The sequence below is a fragment of the Octodon degus genome, unplaced genomic scaffold (assembly GCF_000260255.1).
Source record: "Octodon degus isolate 3935 unplaced genomic scaffold, OctDeg1.0 scaffold00200, whole genome shotgun sequence".
In the NCBI taxonomy this organism is placed as follows: Eukaryota; Metazoa; Chordata; class Mammalia; order Rodentia; family Octodontidae; genus Octodon; species Octodon degus.
Window position 1 is genome coordinate 1,465,796 of NW_004524776.1, and position 12,175 is coordinate 1,477,970.

General features: G+C 42.7%; 2 pseudogenes; one reads left to right on the forward strand and one right to left on the reverse strand.

Moving 5' to 3' along the window:
* Positions 1-1,279: 1,279 nt before the first annotated feature.
* On the forward strand, positions 1,280-5,464 carry LOC101584125 (annotated as a pseudogene).
* Positions 5,465-8,354: 2,890 nt separating this feature from the next.
* The window catches only part of LOC105743984, a 43,913-nt pseudogene continuing 40,092 nt past the window's right edge, over positions 8,355-12,175 (reverse strand).

Here is a 12,175-nt window from a genome sequence, read left to right on the forward strand (position 1 = left end):
TGCTAGAGAGGCCCAGAAGACCTTTGTAGTCCCTGCCACCTCTCCTACCCCATCTCCTCAGCAAATGGAGACTAAGCACCAGCTCTCTGCGGGCCTGGTGCTGCCCTTGGACTGGAGTTCCTGAGGTCAATCAGCCATCGCATGTGACATTGTTAGGGGAATCAGACAAGGAAATTACAATCCCAAAGGATGGGTGGATGCACTTGTTTCTTAGCCAACTCAGCAGAACAGCAGAAACATACACTTTCATGTTTCTGGAGGTACAACATCCACAATCATAGCGTTGGCAGGCCTAGAGGCTCTCAGAAGGCTCTAGGGAAGAACCCTGCTCTGCCTTTGTCTCCTTTCTGGTGGTTGTTCCTTGACTGAAGACTCCCCACTCCACTTCTGCCTCCTTCATTACATGGGTGGGATTCTGTTGTATGTCTCTGTGTCTCCTGTTTTTTAAGGACATTAGTCATGTTGAGCTTATAGCCCATCCTACTCCAGTATGTTCTCATATTTGCTTGATTATATCTTCAAGGGCCCTATTTTCAAATCAGAACATATTCACCAGGGTTTTGGACATAAGTATCATTTTGGGGACCCAACCCACTCCACAGTGTAGGTACAACAGAACTTGATGTGCTGCTTAATCAAATTTTATTTTCTTACCAATGCTATAGAACTCATAATATGATCTGTAGTTTCCTTTCTCCCTTCCTCTTTTCTTCCTCCCTCCCTTCCTTTACTTCCTTCTTCCTCTTCAGTAACTTTGAAAACCCATGCTTACTGGTCATCTCCTGTGTCTGAAGTGATACTGTAGGCATCAAGGATGAAGTAGAGGCCAAATAGATGCCCTCTAAGACTTAGAGTTCTGGGAGGAGGGTGGAGAGGAAGCAAATACCCCTGTGAATACATATGATAAGGCATCTAGGATGATTGGGATGGGATCCCTTCTGAATACTCAGGGTAATAGCTTGAACCAGCCTCTCAGGAGGATGTTGCAAAGACCATAAGGACCAGTCTTGAGCCACGCCCACTGACTGTGTAGCTCAGCCTCATAGTAATAGCATTGATGAAGTACAGAAGTAAGGGAGAAGTTATTTATCTACTACAGTCCATCAGCATGACACCTTCTGTCTGGAAAATGGGCTAAGATCAGCTGCTGTATGAATTTCTAAAACTGGAACCAGAAAGGTGACTCAAGGTGCAAGCATCCCTATGGTGCATGACACTCTCAGATTAAAACAGAAGGGTTCACTTTTCCAGTAGCCAAGTCTGGAGATGACCCGCAGAAATGGCACCTCACAAGGGGAAGGAAAAGAAGGAAGAACAGGTCTTCAGGTGGCTGGAGGAGAGAATATATTTGGTGTCTGTCACATCTTTGTATCCTTCAATGGTACTTTTGTCCTTGTCACTGATCTCTCTGGCAAGGAAATCATCTGTCTCATGACTGGTGGGATGAAGGTGAAGCCTGATTGAGATGAATTCTCCCCATCTGCTGCCATGTTGGCTGCCCAGGATGTGGCCCAGAGGTGCAAGGAGTTGGGCATCACTGCCCTGCATATCAAACTCCAGACCACAGGTGGAAACAGGACTAAGACTCCTAGGCCTGGTGCACAGTCAGCCCTCGGAGTGCTTGCTCACTCACTCGGGAATGAAGATCAGAAGGATTGTGGATGGCACTCCTATCCCCTCCGACAACACCTGCAGGAAGGGAGGTAACTGTGGTTGCCATCTGTTTTTATTTTTATTTTATTGAAAAAACAAATATGAATGAGACAGTTTCAAAGCTGATTAATAGGACAGTTTTGATCATCAATACATTGTATATTGTTATCTTCTTAGTGATTATCCATAGTACAAGAAGCAGACAGGCTATCCTGTCCAAACGCTGTTGGTACAATTTTTTCTTCTCATTGAATTAAGTGAAAGTAGCTGTATATCTATCCTAACTATTTTGTATATATAAATACAAATTTATCTTTCCTTTGTATTCCCTTTTTTTTTGTTTAGTCACGTCAGAGGTGGGTATTCTATTGGCATCTAAATACTATAGGTGTTTGAATTCAGCAAAATTACAAGACTGGCTTCTGGCAGTCAGCCACAGAGTCAGATGAGGAAGCGTGCCGAGGGTGTCTGCACACTGGAGACTGAAGGATTCAGTCCGAGGTCTGGAGCTCACTGTAGTGTTCTGTGCAAGTCTGTATCAGGAGGCTGATGGGCCTGCAATGGAAGACTGATGGATCTATACCAGAAGACTGAAGGGTCCAAGGTGGAAGCCGGAGAGTCTGTGCTGGATGCCAGGAGATGATGTCCAAGCTGACTGTGAAGACTGGAGCTCCTCTGAAGAATGGAACCCTCTGCCCTTCCTCATTTCCCTTTTTTTAAGTGATAAGCTACCCGAGGGTGGGGCCTCTATATGCTGGGGTGTGGAAATACTGAGCCAATTTAATTAAGCTTTTAACTTCTCAAGTTGCACAATCTATCAAGCATTACAGGGAGCCTTGGGAAGCTTTGGGGAAATCCTGTCCAGTGTTTAGTGTCTGAGGTGGATGAGAACAGATCATAGCTGGCTCTATCCCAGAGAGACAGGGGACTCCTAGGAAGGGATGTTAGTCTATTGTCCCACAGACCCTTGGAGATAAAACATAAAAAGCCATGCCACCCTGTGAGTGTCCCCAGGTATCACACACAAGGAAGACATTTGTGAGGCTCCCAATACGTGAAATTCTCAAATGGTGAACATCATGCCTGATGAAAGAAACACTGGGGATGGTCCTCTAGGAAAAACGATGGTTTTCAGGTGATAAATATGCTTTATGCCTTGACTGTTGTGCTAACTGTATTTGTCAAAAACAAGCACTGTGCGCCCATTAACAGTCATGCCTCAGCTCCTCCCAACACCCCATGCACTCGTCCACTTTCTGTCTTTATGGATTTACCTACTCTGGACACTTTGTATAATTGGAAAATGCCAATATATGATCTTTTCTGATAGAATTCTTTAGCCTAGACCGATGTGCTCAGGCTCATTTGCACAGCATATCGGCATTTCAGTTTTAAATTACCAAGCAAAATCCCTGATGATGGATTTTTAAATGTTGGCATCTCTCTGGTTCTTTCACATTCCCCAAGTTGAACATCCATCTCCTTTCCTGAATGAGAGGCTTTCCAGCTGATCAGAATGGCAGCTGCGTTGTGAAGAGCTAAGAATGTTATCCCAGGCCAGGACTCCTTCTCTAGCCCTATGCCTCCAGCTTTCCCACACACTTCCATGACATCCTGCCACATCTGAGACCTCTGCTTGGAATGATCCACCGTCAGTGCAGCCTCTCTTTCTGAACTTAAGCATTGCCTCACAGAGGCTGACAGTTTTCTAATTTGCACATCCAATGTTCCTAGATACACTCCCTATTTTTGGCCCTCATCTGTTTATAGATCTTTTCAACTTATAAAAAAGAGATGGGTTTAGGTAGGTGAGTCCACCAAGACAAAACACAAGTCTTACTCATTTTAGTATTGTAAACACATAGCTAGTTCTTAGTGAGGAGGAGGTGCTTGGTGGATGTTTGTTGAATGAATGAAGGAATGACTGACTGAATGAATGGATGAAAACAGCATTCTCCCAGAAGCCAGAATACAGAGTGGAAGTCATTTTCTCCTGCAGGTTGAAACACAGCAGTCTTAGTCCCTCCTGTTTGAAATGACATGTTTAAAAGCCAAGATGACAAGTTAAAGCATATTAAACTTCACAAGCATGAAGAGTATCTGCTAACAGTTATTATCTCTGAGGGGAGTGGCTCAGGGATAGTTTTTACTTAGTCTTTCATTATAGACTTCAGAAGAAAAAGTGATGTGACCAGTGTTTTTTTTTTTTTTCTTCTATTGCTTTGAGGAGTTTTTTTTCACATTAAAAAATATAAAAAGGAACAAATGAGCAAATATAAAGTGCTGATTTAGAGTTGGACCCAAATATCAGTACAGGTCTGGGTGGCTTCTGGCAAATTACTGCCCACTTTTGAGCTTAGTTTTCACGTCAGTGAAAAAGGCATGGGAAAGCCGTACCCAGGGGACTCATGTGGGGATTAAAAATTATAGTGCTCAGCACAGAGGGAGCATTTGATAAATGACAGCTGTTGCTGTTAAGAACAGTAGAGATAACAGCAACAAACAGGAAGAAAAGACCAGTCAGGGTGTACAGAGATCCCCTCTATCTGGGACTGTCCTTGAGTCTAATTTTATTTACAGCCTGTCTGCTTATGCTGAAAGGCTTAATGTATTGACTCTCTGGAAACCATGTGGCTTAGCTCTGGGATGGAGACTCTTTTAATAAACTCTATTTATTGAGTAATTATGCAGAAGGTGGCAGCTGTGACCTCAGTGACAGAGAGAAGCAAGGTGATAATAGCTGCTCCTGTTCCCTGAGCCCTTGCAATGAGCCACTTAGTCTAAAGCAATCTCATGTAATTTTGTAATCCCCATTTTACAGATGAGACCATGAGACACAAACAGGTTAAATGTTTCAGTCTGTAAAGCTAGTAAGTGGCTTACCTGAGATTCAAACCTTGGTCTTCTGTACCAGGGTTAGTGATATTTTCATTAGACTTAAATCTTCTCAAGCTTCAAATAATGTGGTGTAAGAGAAATAGAGTGGGGAGAGATGAGGCGAAGAGGTGGTGAGGCTTGGAGGGAAGGTTGACGGTTTTCTAATTTTGCCGTCAGTGGCTCATGTCATACACCACTGGGTCCTAGAAGTCTTGGAATGCAGTGTGGTTACTTCTTGTTTTTGTCACACATGCCAGGGACTTCTGTGAAATCTGACACTAGGTATAAGCTGGGCAGCAGGGGAATGTCCCTGAATACCTGAGGATGCTGAACAAGGGATTAGCTTACCAGATTTAACCCCTCACCCACCCAATCTTTCTGTCTCTCAGAGTGAATGGATTTGTTTCTTGGAGTGAAGCATTGGCCACCAGGTAAAGATTTGACCTCCTAGGTTTCTGTGGAGCAAGGTGTGACCGTGTTTCTAAGTTTTAGCCAATGGATATAAGGATATAAGGAGAAAGTGCTATATACAATTTGTGGGAGGTTTCCTTCAAATGGTTGACTATGTTCATCTAGTTTTTTTCTTCCTTTTCTGCAAATTGCTTATGAGATCACCAGTACAGCATCTCAACAGCAAGGTGAAAGGAAGGGTGTCCACAGTAGAATCAGGTTCTTTAGGGAGCTGCTGCCTAAGTAGTCATGAATGACAGATGCTTGGTTGGTAACTCAACTCTTACTTTTTGGCAAACTAACATGTTTGTAAAGCAAAATTTCCAGTGAGACTCAATTGAGCTGTTTCAGCCCACCTGTCTTTCTCTGCTCTTACATGAATTCCATTGTTGAATCAGAAAACTTTATAGCAAACAGGGATGATGTCAAAGCAGATCTTATCCGTATCCCTGGGGGAAACGAAATAACTGTTCCACTGGAGTAAGGTGTGCTAGTTCCTTTGCCTGAAGGTAAACTTTTGCTTGAGATACAGTCAGCATATATCTTTTTTTAATCTCCTTTTTAGAATATATCAGTTGTAGTCAAGGTTTGCAAGGGAATTGATTTAATACAGGACACATAATTTGTAGGATTTTTTCATCTGTACAGATACATTTGTTTTTGCTTTTTAAAGAGAATAAAAATAATAAAAAGAATAGAAATGGTATAGAATTTCGCTAAACAAAATAATGGGAATTTGACAATGTTTTTTATAGTGCATATTGTTGTTTTCAAATTAGTTGTTCAGATTACCAGATATAAGCAAGCAAAATTGGTCAAAAATTATAAAAAATTAAAAAGGAGAGAAAAGAAAAAATTAATCATTAACTATTCCTTTCAAGAGACCAGCAGAAATCAGTAGTACAATTATTCATGCTATTCTGTATATATTTCTTTTTCCCTTTCTTCTTTTTTCTCTCTTCTCTTTCATTCCAGTTGTTCCTTCTCTTTGAAGAGTCTCTTTCCCTCTTACAGTGTCTATTATATCCTTCACATTTTATTTTCTCTTTCAGGCCCTTACACTAGGGACACAATAGGATGTTTACATGTGTGAGTCTGATTTATTTCACTTATGAGCATAGGCTCTAGTTGCATCCATTTAGCTATGAAAGTCTTGAGTTTATCTTTCCTTATAACTGAGTAATACTTCACTGTATAAAAAGATCATATCTTTTTATCCATTCCTCAGTTGATGGGCATTTGGGTTGTTTCCAAGATTTAGTTATGACAAATTGCATTGTTGTACACATGGTGTATATATGACATTGTGGTATGATGTTTTCGGGTCTTCTGGAAAAATGCCCAGAACTCAAAATTCAGATGCAGAAGCATGCAGGAGATCTGTCCACACACTAAACACCCAAAGAATCCAGCCACGAGCCTAGACTCTGTGGCAAAGTCCTGTATGAGTTCAGTTGGAGGCCTAGAGCCCATGGAAATGGGATTTACCTGAAAGTAAAAGAGAGGAAGCACATACTCATCCTTAACTATTTTTCTCTCCTTTTTAAGATTTTATAACTTTTGGATCAATTTTTCATGCTCATATTTGGTATTCTGAATAACTAATTTGAAGACAACAATATGCAATATAAACATCATTGGTGAGTTTCTATAATTTTATTTAGTGAAATTCTATATTGCTTGCTTGCTTTCTCTCTCTCTCTCTCTCTCTCTCTCTCTCTCTCTCTCTCTTTCTCTCTCTCTCTCTCTCTTTCTTCTTTCTTCTTTCTCCCTTCCTTCCTTCCTTCCTTTCTATTTTTACTCTTAAAAAAATAAGTATATCTGTATAGCCAAGAAAAATCCTATAAATTATATGTCCTGTATTAAATCTATTCCCTTACCAATGTTGACTACTATAGGTATATTCTAAAATGGAGATTTTTCTTGAAAGATATACATTAACTATATCTCAGGCAAAAGTTTACCTTCAGGCAAAGGTAAACTTCTTCCATGAGTCCAACTGGAGTCCTAGAGCCCACAACAATGTCTCACGCAAGTCTTTATCAAGGATTTGCTCTAGGAAGGCCCAAAGGTAGAACCTAGAAAGTCTGTGACAGTGAGGTGAAGGAACTGTGTAACCAGGCTGTGAATTCTGCACAAGAGCAGGGAAGTGATGCTCAAGGTAAAGACCAAAGCTCCTTCAAAGAGACCACAGCCATCCTCAGGGACAGCAACTACTCAAGCTCCTTTGATGATGAGAGCAGCTGAGTTCCTATCAGGAAAACCAGCATGAGAAGCTTCTCCAGGAGAATCAACAGCACCACTTTCCCCTTCTGTTCTCCTTTTATGCTGTTACATTGCTCAGGGCCTTCCACATCCAGAACCATGATGACTGAGTTCAGTTTGGTATTGTAAGTTAACCATTAGTTAATCCATCACAATACTAATGAAAATGCCCAAACTTAGGAGCAGGATGGCACTTTTTTCTCTTGTCCTGTGCATACATTTAGCTTCTATTCAACATTCACTTAAACCACTATTCAATAAATATCTGCTATACACCATGCACCGAACTCAGTCCTGGAGATATAATGGAGAACAAGACATAGACTCCATTGTCACCAAGCCAATACTCACATGGGGAGACAGCCAGGTCAAAGGTGACAATATAGTGCAAGATGTAGGAACCAGGGATTGCAGTTTCAGAAGGTAAGTGGGAAAGGTGAGTGAAAGGTGATGTGGCCAGATTGGAGGACTAGGGTTATATATATATATAGGGTCTCCTGGGACATGCTTAGCATGTAAGGTACCTCAAAGGCAGTGAGGAGTCTCCAGAAAGTTTTAATATGACAGTGACAAGGTCAGAAACTACTTATAGAGCATCCTCTGGAACAGTGTGGAAGAGAAATCGGAAGGACCACGACTGGAAATGGGACACCAGTTGGGTGTTTTTTTTTTTTTTTTCATACTTTGTTACCTTTTATTTATTTATGATTTGTATTCATTTTAATGAGAAAAAAAGATAAAATAGCAATGAAAAAGTATCAAAACAGGTTAGTAGGATGTTTACAATAATTAATACATTGCATATTAGGTGAGTATTTTTAACACAGGGACACACACATGCATGCAACAGGATCTGAGTACACACACACACACACACACACACACACACACACCAGATTTAGGCATGCACTAGAGTGAGCCAACCACCAGGGTTGGAAAACAATGTCTTGAGTTACTATTTGTCCAATGCTTTGACTCCCATCTATAGAATGGAAACAACCACAGCTGAGGCTCAGAATCTGCTGGAATTTCTGAAAGGATAGCAGTGTCCTAAGGTTCAAGCATTAATAGTTCAGGGCAGGTGTGTGCAGAAGGCTGTTTCTGCCCCTTCAGTCGCCAGTATCTGAGACACCTTCAGAGGACGCCTGTGGAAAAGGCATTTGGGACAAAAATGCAGATCTTAAAAACAGATTTTAATTACATTCCTGCTTAATTTCACAGTTGAAACTAGGATAGGTGAATTGGGATTTTACCTTTAGGTACTAAACTTCAGAAATTACCAAATTGACTGGAGGCTCCCAGCAAGGGAAGCACTTCTTTGGCTGCATAATCTCATTGATAGGGCGTGCATTTGTACTTCTTTTGTAGGGTGCCTGATGTACTTTCCAGGGCTTCCAACAAATGACCGCATACTGAGTGGTTTCAAAAACAGATATTAATATTCTCATCCTGGAGGGTGGAGGGCTGATATGAAGGTGTTAGCAAGCTTGATTTCTGTCATAGTTTAGATCTAGAATGTTCTCCCAAAACTCTATGGGCACAAGAAGCAGAGTTTTTGGAAGGTGATGGATCATAGTGGCATCATTTTTATCTGTAGATTAATCCACTAAAGACATGGCTAGGACCAGCCAAATAGCTCAGCGGATTAAAGAGCCTGCAAGCAGGTGCAGGGCCTGGGGGTTCGATCCCTGGACTTGCCATGCTGCCCCCCCCCCCTCCCGGGTGTGCTGAGACAACAATTGAGACTGGGTGTGGTGGTGCATGCCTGTATTCTCAGCTCTTGGGAGACTGTAAACAGGTGGATCACTATAAGTCTGATCTAGTAGTGAGACCCCAAACACCCTGTAGACCCTTCCCCAAAATACAAAAAGAAAGAAAGAAAGAAAGAAAAAAAGAAAGAAAGAAAGAAAGAAAGAAAGAAAGAAAAGAAAAGAAAAGAAAAGACACAGCTATAGTACTGCTAGCAGGCAGGCCTGGTCAGAAGAGCTGGGTAACTGAGTCCATGACCTAGAGATGTGAGTTCTTTTCCCTGGATTGTCTGTTTTCTCTTTGACTCTTGGCTGCCATGTGCACAGCTTTTCTCTGGCAGGCCCTTCTACCATGCCAATTTTGCTTTGGATCTGGCTGACCACAAAATGAACTCACTAAAGCTGTAAGCCAAAATAAAATAAACCTCTCCTCCTCACTTACTGTGGGTGTTGGGTGTTTTACTCCATTGACTAAGACAATTCCTCCTGAGGCCCTTGTCCTTGGCTTGCCCATACCACCTTTTTCCTGTGTCTTCAGCCTTTATTTTCCATGTCTGTGTCCTAACTCACTCTTATAAGTGTACTCTTCATGTTGGACTAAGGCCACCTTCATGACCTTGGTTTTTTAATCACCTCTGCAAAGACTGTTTCAAATCAATCATGCTCTGAGATCCTGGCGTTAAGAACCTCACTCTATGCATTTGGTGGGGGGCACAATAGCACTTTAGCTCTTAGTAGTGCCTGCATGCTCTATTTGAATAGTGCAAATAAACAAACTATGGGAAAACCAAAGAGCTAAAATTGACACTGAAGTTTGTTCCCAGACTAAGAGTCCCTGACTAAAGTGAGTTTGCTGCATTTCTTGTGGCCACTGCCACACTGTCCTGTTCTTTGTCTCCTCTGACGTCTGCTACAGAAGAGAGCTGGGCTGCATCCAGTTCTGCTTTCCCACCACTTTTCTGACACATTTTGCTATGGCATCCACCGGCTGGGAAGAGGTGAGCCCGGGAGTGGTGGGGTCAGTCTGCACTCTTCTCTCCTCACTGCTCAGATGGCCCTGCCGTGCTTCAGCTGCTGCCCAAGTCTCCAGAGTGGAGCTTGTTGCTAACAGTCTCAAGTGTGAGTGTGAGTGCTTGTGCCTGTGTGTCCTGGGGAAGTGACACTTTCAAGGCAGTAGTCAAATGGAAAATAGGATGTTCCCAAAGAGAGAAACCATACACTGTTTATCTAGCAGCCCTCAGCTTTGCTGACACATTCTGGGAATTTTCAAAAGGGCCCCTCCTCTCTCCTGAAGCTAGGAATAACAGTCTGAGGCCTTCAAGACCTCCTAACTAGTCCTATGAAGCAAGTGTTGTCTGCTGAGGCCAGAGGAGTTCACAGAACTGTTCCCGGTGCATCAGGGAATGCATTTAGTCATAGGCTGAGGAGCACCAGTGTGAAAGCATCCACCATTTGAAGGGCAGATGTGTCTGAGTGTTGCCATCAGTATCCCCCAAGGCCCTGAGACTTGTTGAACCCCTGTCCACATGAGAGAGGGAACCTGGAGAGCCTCCCAGCACAAGCCAGAGCCTCTGTCCTGGGAGTCACTTGGGTGCCGCTGCAGCCCCCAGGACCTACCTGAGCTCCAGGTCCCCTCCCCAAAGCTCCTCTCATTGCCTTGTAACGTATGGTAGCAGCTTTGTAGAGTTTGCCATCTTGGCTCTGCAGTGGAGAAAACTTGTTGGTTGACAGAGATAGACTTCTGAGCCCCAGTGGCTTCTGAGGGTGTGTTACAGAGGTGAACTGTGGCATAAAGCCAGGAACGTCTGCCTCCTTCTCCTTCTCAACCCCAGAAAGCCACATGTGGCCATCACAAGGGACAGTTCAGATGCCATGGCTGTCTCTCTGCTTCCTCTGTGACCACATGTGGATCTTCCATCCTTTATTTGTTCATTCCATAAATGTGTATTGAGTGCCAATAATGTGCTGAATATGGCTTTGACATACTCTGGGAAGCAAGAATGAAATCAACAAAGTCATGGGACATATATTTTGGTGTGGGTGGGTAGATGGGTGGGTGGGTAGATGGGCATAGTGGATTTCTAACTGGTGCTCAACTTATTACACTCAGCTGACTTAAACTAGCATGGTACTGCGTGCAGGAGCCCCACCTGAGAATTGTGGCCAGCAGCATAAAGGCAAAAGGAAGCTGCTAAAAACAACAAAAAAAGGATGTTAGGGGTTCTGTTTGGAGAAGCTGTTGGAGCTGTTGGAAGCTGCTAGTTCCATTGGGCTACTCTGCTGGAGGACCTTGTCATGCTGGCTTTCTCAGTGAGCTTCAGAGGGGCTTTGGTCCTCATCTTGAGCATCGCTTCCTGGCTCCAGAAGGGAAGATGGTCCACCGCTCAGTGTCCTGGACAAGCTCGTCACATTGTCTTTCCTGATAAGAACTCTGCTTTCCTTATCACTGGAGGAACTTAGGACCTCACTGTTGCTGAGGATGGCTGTGGTTCTTTTGAGAGAACTCTGGTTCTTACTTTGTGTTACTTCTTGGTTCCAGTTCAGATCTCACAGCCTGCTGGCACAGATCCTTCATCCGCTGGCATAGACTTTCTAGCTTCCACCCTTGGCCTGTGGGCCTTGCCAGCACAGCTCCATGAAGCGGACCTACACGAGACTTTGTTGTGGGCCCCAGGCCTCCAGCTGGACTGGTGAGAGGCAGTGTTATCTACACTTGTATATAATTCTTCAGATGATTCCTTATAAAATATTATAAAATGTGTCCTGTATTTTAATTTCCCCTGGGGAAAAAAAAACCCTGAAACCACAACAATGGGAGAGGTTGATTTTTACACTTGGCTTTTCATTTGTGTAGCACTGTTAGTTTTATCATAATATCTACCTAGATGGTGGATATGAGGTATGGAGGCATATCTTTTTATCCTTTCTCTTCTGTTTAAAGGAGGAGAGCTAGTTACTGAGAGTTATTCCTTTTTGTGTCCTGTACCTCTTTGGCAGTCCTATAGACTCCTTCTCAGAGTAATGTTCTTAAACACATAACATAAATAGTAATTATGTATTGCCAGTCCTGCAGATAACCCACTACATTATGGACTAGTGGACTATATTGGATTATTTTGCTGAATTTACACACCTACAATATTTGAATAACAATGGAACACCCATCTCTGACAAAACTAAAC